This window comes from Equus asinus, chromosome 9 (genome assembly GCF_041296235.1).
Source record: "Equus asinus isolate D_3611 breed Donkey chromosome 9, EquAss-T2T_v2, whole genome shotgun sequence".
Taxonomy (NCBI): domain Eukaryota; kingdom Metazoa; phylum Chordata; class Mammalia; order Perissodactyla; family Equidae; genus Equus; species Equus asinus.
In genome coordinates this window covers 74,008,084-74,021,112 of record NC_091798.1, presented here as the reverse complement: position 1 = coordinate 74,021,112, position 13,029 = coordinate 74,008,084, and the positions used below count along the sequence as shown (strand labels likewise).

Sequence of the window (13,029 nt, the reverse complement as noted above, 5' to 3'; positions counted from 1 at the left end):
TTGTCAGGGGTCACGTTCCAAACTATAGACACACACACACACACACACGTACACACAGACTCTGTATGGAAATCCAACTCCCTTAACTGTCACCAGGCAAACTCTATTCTCTAAGGGCATCTTTGCCATAAATAAAAGTAAATAGAAGAAAGGCCTTTCAGTCTTTCCTTTTGTTGGAGAAGCTGAAAGTGTCAGTGCTAACAACAAACAGCATAATTCCAAGATCAGAGAAATGTCTTGCCACTGCTGACATTAACCAAAATAACACAAAACAAAACAAACAAGCAAACACCCTCATGGCTTAGAGAAGCTTCGGGAGGGGGTCACGTTGGGAGAGGCAATACTGGTGTGCCTGTGTGTGCATGCGCGTGAGACAGAGAGAGAGAAGTGAGAGAGAGAGAAGTTCTTATAAAATTTAATACAAAGGAATATATTTCTCTTAGCTAATTCTTTCAGAATTATAATGTTCAAAAACATCGAGACAGCAGAATATCTCCCTGATTTGCTGTCATATTGGAATACATTTCAGCTAACATCGAATAAATGAGCTAAGTATGATAGTAAGGTTAATGCTGCTACTGTCCTTATGAGGACTTGAGCCTCTAACTGCAGTGTCTCTAGGGCAATGGCGATTATCACAAGTCACAGTATTGTAAATTTCTTATCAAAAAACTACAAATTTTATTATCACTTACGAAGTATCTTTTTACAGATAAAACAAATTCCTTTGCTAGCAAAACAGTAAAATGTATTCCAAAGCACATTTTTCACTCCAACAAGATTGTTTTCTGAAAGACTCCCATTTAGCTTGTATTTGAAAATGAATTTCCTTAAAATAATCCACATTGTTATTTAAAATGCCACTGGAATACTAAACAGAACTCCTGAAATAGAATCCTCCGAGAGTAGGCAGCCTCTCAAAATTATTTCTTAAGGAACAGGAGTATACTGTGGAAGTAGCAGTAATTTACATTACAATAAAACCAAAAAACATAAATTTCAGTGGCACAGGCCACATCTGACTCCACAGATATATCTTGAACTTGTACTTCCTCTTAAAAGGGGTAGGAAAATGCAGTGTCCATATTTCAGATAGAGAAAATCTTAACAGAAAAAATAAGATGTGCTTAACAGCTGCTGGGGAATTATAACTGCATTTCAGATAGAATAACGAGAAAGGAGATGTAATGACAAAAAAGGAAATCTATAATAGTCTCTTCTTCGAAAAATAGCAGCTCAGTCTTTGGTTCTCTATTGATAGTTGTGTAACACACGCTTGATCATTTGAATATTTGCTATTAGTAATGTAGATGTGTGGACTGTGTTCATTTAAGTTTTAAAATCACAGATTAGCACTCAAATGTTGGGTGTAAATAATCATTGCTTTGGTGATCGTTTTCTTCCCACTCGCAAGATGTTTCAGTGATCATCTTCTTTTTAAAGAAGCAGTAAATATGGCAACAACATAACTGAACATTTTTCTATTTCTTAGTGAGAGAAGGAAAAAAATGATTTTTCTCTGAGGATCTGAAGCAAGCTGATCACTTGAGCTCTGAGAAGAAAGTAATGGCAAAACATGTGCCCGTGAATAGACTTGTATTTCAGGCCCTGGCAATGCGCAAAGCCAAAACTTCACATGGAAAAAAGGTTGAAAACATATGTGGGGGGATAAAAAAAAGGCCCTCAAAATGTGTCTTTTATATCCACTTTAATTCCATTGTCACTAGAGACATTTTCTCAGGGACTATCTCTGGGAAAAGCAGACAGTTGCTTTGTCTACTACTAACAGCTCATCAATTAGTTTATCTGCCCTTTTCCCACTGGACAGAGTTGTGATGTGGTTAAGCCTGTACATGTGCTTTGGAGATGGGGACGGGTTGAGCAGACAACGTGAGTGCCTGCCTGACCCTATTGTGGATACAGGAGGAAAGAAGTGGACACAGCACAAGAAGACAGGGACTGAAAGAGGACCATTGAAGACAAGATGTTCATACTTCACAGCTGAGGCCAGCACTTGCCCTATGACAAAAAAAATTAAAGGAAAATATCCCGTCTAGCAGAGTGTCTTTTTGTGTGTGTGTGTGTAAGGAAGATTTGGCCCTGAGCTAACATCTGTGCCAATCTTCCTCTATTTCATGTGGGATGCGGCCACAGCATGGCATGATGAGTGGTGTGTAGGTCTGCACCCCGGAACCTAACCAGTGAACCCCTGGCCTCTTAAGCAGAGTGTGTGAACTTAACCAAGTGTCCTTTTTGACTTTCTTCTATAGGACCAATATCTTTGTCTACTGATGACTTCCCAAAGAGACCACAAAAGTACCTTTTTCATCAAACAAAACCAAGTTTACTGTTTACTGCAGTAAGAGAGACCACTATCTTGACAGAGACTTAGGAGCATCTTGGAAGAAAAGGACAAAACTGAGACATCTATAGGTTTGGGGGAGCTAGTTTAAAGGTCTTTCAATGCTGAGGAGTTCATAGGAGCTGGATTAAGTTCATGATATGATACTTTAACATCGGAGAACACAGACATGTGAGGATTTGAAAGGAAAGTTGAAAGGTAAAAAGCAGTTTGATGATCTTAGGTCAGCAAACTATTGAAGATTAGTCTATTGTTCAGATACATGGATTTTCAGGAAGTATATGAAACAAACAATATGATATTTGTAACTTTATCTTCCTTAGCAAGAATTTCCTCGAATATTAAAGTCATGTTAATATAGACAGTATACTGGTGGCTGTAGATGGTTTCAGTTCCCACTGTCTTATGGGACTTAAGAGGCTAATAGTCTTATTATTAAGGATGGAACTACAGGATCTTTGATTTGTTGTGCATCCATATTGTTCTTATCTTTAATTGTTTCCAGAAGCGATGCCTAAGGCTCACCACTGTTAATAACATTTGGCAAAGAGTAGGAAATGTACCGCTTCATTGATGCTGGTCAGAATTCACAAGAAGTGGCCAGAAATTATCCTTCAAGAATGCCTCCTCTTTTAACACACTGCAACCCTCAACTCACTATTGTGCAAGATTGGAATTACAGAGCAGTTTTTAAAGCCTTATGTTGACTGGTGGAAGTGATGCTACTAACGTGTCGAGTCTGGCACACAAGAACTAACAACAGCTTTAAAAAAAGCCATTTAATCTTTAAACAAAAGATTCTTTGACCTAATAATAATCTGCATGATTAGGAGACCTTCTAAAGGAGGAAATCAAGGAAAAAAAAGACAATGCGAGTCACATTTTTGATACTATTATGTCTCTTTTTATTAATAAACAAATATTTATTTCACGTACGAAAACAAACATAAATTCTGCTCTATAGAAATCCTTGTGAATCAATAAATTGTATAACACATGCAGACACATCTGAACTGATAACTACAGGGAGGCAGCACTATATTATGGTAAACACACAAAAGATCTGTGCTTCCCACCCTAGATATGGAATCTTGGGCAAGGCTTTTAATTGTTCTAGTCTGTTTACTTTCCTTTAATAGGAAAATTTATAAGAACAACACATTTCAGAAATTAGTTTTGAGGATTAAATGAAATACTTGAAAGATATTTGAAAGTTAAGTAAGAATAGAAGTAGTTACTGTTAATATTAGTTTTGTATAATTAGTTATTCAACTTCTACGAAGATGGTATGGAACTCTGTTTCTCCTCCAAAACAATTTGATCCTAAGAAGAAAAGTCTAAAGTAATCACAGTCATATCTGCTTGTGCTTAGTTTGTACTTATATTAAAAAATAATGAATACTTGACTAAAAATTAAATAATGCTGATTCACCAAAAGGATAATAAAGAAATTAGTTAAGTGGTTAATAAAATAGTAATTAATATCAAGCTTTTTAATCCACGTTAACTAAATCAAGTATACGCATCAACTTCTTTATTTGATAAACAGACTGGAGAAAACTAGTACAGCATTCCTTTTTGTAGTTCTTATACTTCTTCAGTATAATTTTTTTGTACATGAAATATGCTTTTTACTAAAGTTTTCTTTACATAGAACCTAGCACAACTTAAAATGTAATTGTCGTTTTTCAAGGGGGACTTAGGATTTGAGCTTTCTCTAACACATCAAGGGGACGAAATGGAATGCATAAAGTAGGGAATGAAATGGAATGTATAAAGTAGGGAGTGAAATGGAATGTATGAAGTAGGGAATTAAATGGAACGCATGAAGTAAGGATGATTGGAAGTAAGTTGAAGCAGTGCTCTTTACAGTCAGGACACAAGGTAACTCTGGTTCCTGGAAATGTTTTGTCAGCATCCAGATCACTAATTAATCCTTTTAAATAAGACACTGGAATTCTCTCTTCAAATTCTGAAATTACAGAGTTTGGGGCCACAGTCAGCACTGTGCAAGTCAGAGCTGAGTAAGCCCAAAGTTTTGAGGGAATAGAAACTAAGAGCCTTGTTGTGGAAGCTGGTTGACAGAAGAATGGAGAGAAACAGACAAGAGACTCAAAGACAGCAGAGCCTTAGAGAGAAGGAAGTTACTACTGCCAGGAAAAAGAAAGAGCAGCCTGAGTTCCTGAATCTCCTTCTGACTCCATGGGGACCACCTCTGTCTCCTTTACTCACCCTGGTTGCTCACAAGGTTTCCCTGAACTTCAGCTGGCATAAATAGTTTTCATTTGTTGTTGTCAAAGACCATAGGTCCTTAACAATTTGAAAAACAGAAAATGTCATCTCTGAAATGGAAAGTAGTACAAAATGGATAAGTCCATGAGCTGAAGAAGTGACCCATCTGTAGAGGTAACCGAAAACTTGTGGATGATGAAGACTTGGCAACACAAATATCACATCAAGCAAAATGTGTGCAGTTGGAGAACAATCAAAGCAGAAAACATTTGCATGGTAATTTCTGAGGTAACTGTTGAAAAGCCATAGCAGCTTGCTGATAATAGCAAGGAGTTGAGGAAAATGGAAAAGAGTATGAAATTTTCAGTGCTCATCCCGAAATATCCAGAGGGGAGAATGCTCTGATTTTACACAAGGCTTTGGGATTAAGTATTCTCCCCTTTTTAGCTTTAAGAATCTATGACAATAGAGCAATGGCAAAATTGTATTACTTGCTTGAATAGACCTTTATATTTGTCAAATGCCTGGTAAGAACATTGCCTGATGAGATTCTCACCACTCTAATGGATAGTTGAGATTGTAGTATTACTTCTATTTACAGATTTTTTAAAAATGAGATTCAAAGAGGTTAATAATTATCCAGAGTCTGAGTAAGTGAGTTAGGAGTTAGTGACAAGAACAAAATGAGAAATCTAATGGTTTTTGTCTCTTAGACCAAAGCTATAATCTGTTGCCTGCCAGAACAAAGGAAGAATAATACCAATTTCCTGCAGTTCCCTCTAGAAAATAGAAGAGAATACACTTGTCACCTCGTTTTATGTGGCCAACATTATTCTAATACCAAAACCAGGCAAGGATTTTATAAGTAAAGTACTGGAAAATATCTCTCATGGACATAGACACAGGAATCCTCAGCAGAATATTAATTAATTGAATATAGCAATATATAAAGAGGATAATCTATCTTGACTATGTAAGATTCATTTCAGGAATGCAAACTGGTTCAACATTTGAAAATCAACCAATGTAATTTACAAATTAACAAAGCAAAAAAAAAAAACCCCACATGATCATTTCAATAGATGAATAAAAAGTATTTGACAAAATTCAATGTCGATTAATGATTTAGAAAAAAACCAAACTTGGAATAGAAAAGAATGACCTTAAGTAGATAAAAATCTTCAAAAAAATTAAAAAATATATAGCAAACATAATACTTAATAAAGAAAGATTGAATACTTTCCCCCTAATATCAAGAACAAGGCAAAGATATCCTCTCTCATTACTGCCATGCAAATTACACTAGAAATCCTAGCTAGTGCAACAAGATAAGAAAAAAGGAAGGAAAGAAAAAAGTTGACTATTCACAGATGACCTGATTTTCTATGTAGGAAATTCCAAAGAATGTAGCAAAAAGCTCCTAAGAACTTACAAGTAAATTTAGCAAAGTCACAGAATGTAAGATCAATATATAACAGTTAATCAGGTTTCTACAGAATAGCAATGAACAATTAGATTTTAAAATTTTTTTAAATTATAAAAGCACCAAAATAACAAAATATTTGGATATAAATCTCACAAAATACATGAAGGATCTGTATGTTAAGAACTACAAAACACTGATATAAGAAATGAAAATATACCTAAATAATTAGAGAGAGACACTGTGTTCATGGATTCAAAGATTCTGTATTGTTAAGATTTCAATTTTGCCCAATATGATCTATAGAGTCAATGTGATTCCAATAAAAATATTAACAATATTTTTTGTAGATATTCACTAGTTTATTCTAAAATATGTATGGGAAGGTAAAGAAACTAAAATAAAATATGATTTTGAAGCACATGAACAAAGTTAAAGGACTCACACTACCAGTTTTCAAGACTTTCTATAATGCTACAGTATTCAAGATAATGTGATATCTTATCAATGAGAGGATAGACATATAGATCAATGAAACAAAACATAAAATCCAGAAATATATCTGTTCTAATATTAAAACAATTTTAAGAAAGATGCAAAGGCAAATCAAGAAAGAAAGTATAATCTTTTCAACAAATAATGATGAAACAACTCAATCTCCATATGCAAGAAAATGAACTTTGACACAAACTCACACTTTACACAAAAATTAACTTAAAATGGACCATAGACTTCAATGTAATCCTTAAAACTATAAAGTTCTAGAAATAAATACAGAAGAAATTCTGTGTCAGTTTGGGTTTTACAAGTAGCTTTTAGACATGACTCCAAAAGCAAGATTCATAAAAGAAAAAATTTATAACTTGGATAAATTATCAAAATTAAAATATTTTGATTTGTAAAAAATACTGTTAAGATAATAAAAAGACAAACCACATCATAGGAGGAAATTAAGCAAATTATATATCTGATAATAGACTCGTATGCAAAATATATAAAGAACTTAACAATTAAAAAAAAACCGATTTAAAAAAAATGAGAGGGCAATTTAAATAGATACTTCACCAAAGAAGATATGCAGATGAAAAGATAAGTATATGAAAAGTTGATCAACATCATTAGTCATTAGGGCAATAGAAATTAAAACCCTAATGAGACAGCACTAGACACATATTAAAATGGCTAAAATGAAAAAAATAAACGTCAACACTAAGTATGGTGAATACGAAAAGCAATCTGGTGGAAGTGCAAAATGATACGGCAACCTTGGAAGATATTTTGGCAGTTACATATAAATGTAAACATACTACATACTTACTACATAACCCAGCTTTCTCACTCCTAGGCTTTTACCCTAGGGAATTTTAATATTATATTTGTAAACACTTGTACATTCATGTTCATTGCAGCTTTATTCATAAGTTCCAAAATTTGGAAACAATGCAAATGTCCTTCAGCACATGAATGGATAAACAAACGGTGGTACATCCATGAAATATAGTGATAAATTCTATTAGTAGGATGAATACTACTCAACAATAAAAGAAAAAAATGGTGGATTTTTACAACATTTGAATCAATTTTAAATGCATTTTTCTAAATGAAAGAAGCCAGACTGAAAGAGCCACCTGTTATGCGACTCCAATTATATGTCATTCTGGAAAAAATGTAAAATGAAAGGGCCAGAAAGCAAATTGTCAGTGCCAAGGCTGAGTGTGATGGGAGGAGATGACCACAAAGGGGTAGCACAAGGGAATTTTGGAAGGTGACAGAACTGTTCAGTACAGTATTGTGGAGGTGAAAGTATGGCTCTATGCTTTTGCTGACACTCTTAAATTCCTATACCACAAAGAGGGAATTTTTCCATATGCAAACTTTTTAAAAAATGAGCTAGAATGTCAGGAGAACCCAAGGTGAAATGTAGACTCTGACAGTTGAATCTAACTGTATTATAGATCCACGCTAAGAGAGGTGGAAAAAGAAGGAGCTGACCTAAGTAACTTTGGAAAACCATGTGTTGACTGGGTAATATAAGGCTAAAGATGAAAATAACTGAACACAAACACTAAAAAGAATGAAAATAAAAATAAGTGGAGTCCAAGGAAAAGCTGCTAGAGTTCGATGGCTCAGTGTCTGTGATCTCTAGTCTAGGGGATTGGTTATCCTTCACTCACTTGATGAACTTGCCTGGAGTTTTCCTTGCCTCTCATCCTGCCTCTTCTCATCACTGGAATGGTAGAGTCATAAGAGTACGAACCCAGGTGAAAGAGTTCAATACGCCACTTGGATTACTACTGTCTAATTATAGGCTGATCTCTTGTATGTCAAAAGGATTCTCCACAATTTCATTGCCATTTCACAGGTCGCCCAAAGCCCCAGCTAGTGAAGCTCATTTGACTAGTTTTGTCTCTGTGTCCAGATTTCCTTCTGGAGGCTAAAGTGATGGCTGCTTGTGGGGACTCAAAGTTTCTAACTGTAGGATTCTATGAGTTAATTCTCTCTCTACGACTCTTGCCCATATTTAAAAACAAAATAGACATTTCACATATATGAAAAGAAAGAAAATCGAAGAGACATATCTTTCTATTTAAGATAGATGGGGGCCAGAATAAGAACTTAGAGTTAGAAAATGCTGAACTTGATCTATGTTGCTTCGGTATTGCTTTCTTATAAATTGATTCTATTCAACCCATGTGCAAAAATCCATAGTGTCATTGCAGCCCTTCTCCGATGGGTGAAATGTACACAAATTCAGAAGTATTTCTAGGGAAACCATATAGCCAGAAAAAAATTATATGTGGCATGCTTGGAACTTCGTCCATTTAAGAAATTTAAAAGGAACTCACTCCTCTGGCAATATGACCAAAATATTCCATGTGCAATTTTAAAAATCGTAATACTTATACTCTTTTAAGGATATGTCAGAACATTTCAGCAACCTAATTTAGTTCTTATTTTTGTATCCATCTGTGAGCTTTCAATTCAGGAGTTTTAAAAATGTTTAAAAATCAACACTTTCAATTGATTAATTTAAAAAATAAATGAAGAGGGAAAAAAGGTTGTAGCAATTTCTATTTTTAAGAGTGTTTTTACTCTAGCGATATGTACAGCAAAATCGAGTCTGTGTGTGTGTGTCTATAGAATAACTGTGAGCTTATTGATACTCCCATTAAAAGACCACAGATAATACTGTGTCTTTTAATATGAACATCTGGCAAATTGGTTTCAAAACACACTTGCATATCTAAATTTTATCTACTTTTTAATATTATTTTTAAGCACTTTCCTAATTTTCTATGTTGTATTTTTCTGGGAAGATTGAAATAATCTTCAGTTTAACAACTGTAGTTGCAGTTTCTCTTGATTTAGGCATAAAAGCTAGTATAGTCTTCAGCACACAATGGTCCTCCAGTATGTGTTATATAGTTGAATCAGAGGAGCAATCATGTAGAAATTATTCTATGGGGAGGACAGGAGGGCTAACATCTTCTGTCCAGAGATAAGAGGTGGTGAAGAGGCACCAAAACTGTGGTATAAATATCACGGAAACCTGGCTCGATGGGGAGAAAGGAGGGAAAGGTCTTTCGTTAAGTGGGATTTGTAGACCTTGAGCTATGCCTTATTGCTTTCTGATTCTAAGCTCCACTCTCCAAAATTTTTAGTAGCTCCTTTCTATCATTATGTGTCTATGTCTGTTTCCTTCACTGGACACTGGGTTCTCTGAATCAGAAATTGCATCTTATTCACACAGGTTCCAACATAGCACTAACCAAATGCCTTGCAAATAACAGACATATCATAAGTAATTTTAATTTTGGTCTGATGAGACTCTGCTAATGGTTCAGATTTTGCTTGCCTGCCTGGTGTTTTTTTTGAATTCACAAAACCCCTAAGCCTTTATTTCTTCTCCTCCTTGGCTTCTTCTAAGTATCCTTGCTCAATGCTGTAATGTTTTGGTTCTCAGTTTACTGATTTGGGACATGGGAGATGTAAAATTCTTCCAAGGCAAGGTCCAATGGATGAGACAGTACTATGGTGAGGTCAAATCAGAGGCTTAATTGTTGAAGATCAAGGTTGCCCCAGGGAGACAAGACCAAGACCGGCTGGCCTTACATACCCATCTCTATATCGTTCTCCGGGAAGTAGAGGACGTCCTGACCTGATTCGACCTGACTCGTATCCAAAGTTCATACGACCACCAGATAACCAGACTCCACCTGCACTGATACCATTTTAACAACTTTTTTACATGATATTTCCTTTGTCTTGTAAATAAATAACTCACATACCTATGCCTTATAAATTTAGCCCTACCCTCAACCCATTGCAGCTCTTCCCTGACCATGGGTCCTGTTCTCATGCTATTCTCTGAATAAAGGAGCACTACTACCAGACCTTGAGAGCCCAAGAAATCTTTCTTTTGACTCACTGAGCCAGCATCATTAATCTCATTTTAAGCTGGTGGAAACTTTCAGTTCATATCTTCTGGTTTACCTCCTCTTCAGCTTTCTGCAGAGAAAGTCTCAGGCTCTCCTTCACCTCTTCTGAGGAGGTGTTTTTTTTTTTCATTTTTTTATATTTTTGGCTATCGGTGGGACTTTGTCCACGAGTAAGATGATTTTGTACTTGTCTCAATCCGTGGTCTAATGTGAACTTCCGCAGAGAAGCCTTAGCAAACAATTTCCTCTGCAGTAGACTCACCCTGGGCTGTTTCTTTTGATTAGAATAGTCTATGGGAGGCTTTCTCTTTTTTTCATTGTCTGGTGAGGGATTTAGATGATCGGATTGCAGTTCTACAGTGAAACCAGCTGTCATTCAGGCAAACCTTCAAGAGATGCACAGCACAACTCCAGCTGTTTCAAGGCTATGGAGACCTGGAGGTTCCTGTTAACTAAACAGCTGAGAGTATCAGAGAAAGACCCTCAAAGGCAGCACCAGTCATGGAGTGGATGGTTATTTTTGCCTGTCTGTCTGTTTTTTGATACCTTAAAGAGTTGATTCCTTTTTTCTCCTTTTATGCTAAGCTCAGTCATTGTCATTGAAGTCTTAAGAGAATGAATCAGGAAGAGAGAAGTAGGAGAGACTGAATTTGAAGAGAAAAAGCAGCTTAGGTGTAGTGTTGGCAAATCCCTTTTCAGATTGAAGATGAATAGTATAGACTAAATAAAGGCATAAGAGTGATCTTAAATCAAAGAAAATGGAAGCTCTTTGTCCCAGAGGTTACCATTCTGAGGTTACTTTTTACTGAGCTGTAGGCAATGGAGAACCCCTGGCCAGGAAAAGTAGAATAAAAGAGGACAGAACTTAATTCTATGTGGTTTCATGGATTCTCAGTTTACTCCTCCATCTCAGCATGAGACAAAACAGTGTTTCTTTCGGAAGAGTTCTTTTTATTCACTCTTCTCAGCTAGAACTGTGTGCACCACAATATGGTCAGTTTGTCTCGGGGTAAATGCCTCTATTTTATGGATTCCCAGAAAATATACAACTCAATCTGACACATTATTAACTTTTCCGAGAAGCAGAAGTGCCCTGAGCTTTACAAAAGAGAAAAGGGGGAGGACCCTCCCAGGAGGCTTGGTGTGTGCTCCTTCTCAGCAGATTCAAGTTGACTGCTCAACAATAGAAGGCCACAGAAGGAACCTCCCAGAAATAGGCTTCTGCTTCACCTACATGGCCTAATTGCCACCAAATATGACCCCATTCCAGGAAGAAAGCACCTTATCAAAAAATAGATATATTCTCCCAATAACTTATCTTTTGTTTTCATGTCATTTTGTCTTACCAACTAAGAAAACAAGCATAGAAAATATTCAGAGATTAAAAGACAAGTTTAATATCTATGGTGGTAGCAGAAGGCGCTGGTAACTAAAGGACAAATACAAATCATCGGACTTATCCATCTGCAACAATATTCTGGAACTGTGAAACTTCGTATTTTACCGAATTGCACACAGGAATGATGGAAAGAAAGGCTACTTGGTTGAAAAACAACTTATAAGGAAAACACAGAACAAAACAAAAAAAGGAAATTAATCAGATTATTTTCTTACCTTCAAGGGATTGTTGCAGATGTTTTCACAAGTTTCAGGACATCTGCTGTTCATCAATTTTAGCAAATTCACGGTGTCACCATGAAGCCAGAACATTACTCTTGTATTTACAATCCGGAGTTTCCTACTTTTTTTTCATGCTTTGCTTTTATAACTCACAGTCCTCAAGGAATTGGTTATTTGGGACAGCTTTGGTTCTGTGGTAGTAGAGATGGACTGCTTTAATTCAAGCCATCAAAGGTGGAGAAATCCATGTCCTTTGATGAGCAACACAAGAAGCTGAGGGTAATCTATTTTTATTAAACATCTACTTTGTCTGCTCTTTGGTTTTGATTTTTTTAATCAATTTTTTTTTCCTAAAACAAATTAAGGACTTGGCAATTAACTTGGACTGCATAACCATTCATTACTGACAGCAATTTAAGGACCATGAGCTGTTTGTTCAATTAATCTTCAATATATTCACTGTCAGACTTTTAGAAAAACTCTTTAGGTTGTCTCTTTATAACAATTCCATATCTGGAATTGTTTAATACTCAGATATGAAAGGAAAAATTTTAATACACAATATTTTAGCAAGAAGCAATTAAATTCACAGACACTGAAAATTATATATGCAGATTTTCATAGGCAGTTTATTCCTAACTCCAAAAACTAAAGAGAATGTTACATAGAGACGTTAAAAAAATCCAAAACCAAGAAACAAAGTTTAACTTATAAACCAATACAGGCTTTGCTAAAGGGATATAAACACAAAAGAAGCATTTTTACCTTTTCTTTTCACTACTTAAGTAAAAGATAAAATAACAAGGAAAGAAACTGGTCCATGTGTTGATATGTAAATATAATTGCAAACATGTTCCTCCGTTGTTTAAATCACCCATTATGAATAAGTGCTTTTGTTTTCCACGTTCCTGTGGGATACATCAGGTCAAATGTCAGCTCTGGCCTCAAAATGT

At 35.6% G+C, this 13,029-nt stretch overlaps 1 long non-coding RNA gene across 1 annotated transcript in view; it reads right to left on the bottom strand.

Moving 5' to 3' along the window:
* Positions 1-12,181, bottom strand: part of LOC139046300 (uncharacterized) — a 55,910-nt gene extending 43,729 nt beyond the window's left edge. Inside the window, exon 1 of the long non-coding RNA XR_011506143.1 lies at positions 12,071-12,181. This is a non-coding gene — a long non-coding RNA (uncharacterized lncRNA). The remainder of the gene's footprint in view (positions 1-12,070) is intronic.
* Between the last annotated feature and the right edge of the window lie 848 nt (positions 12,182-13,029).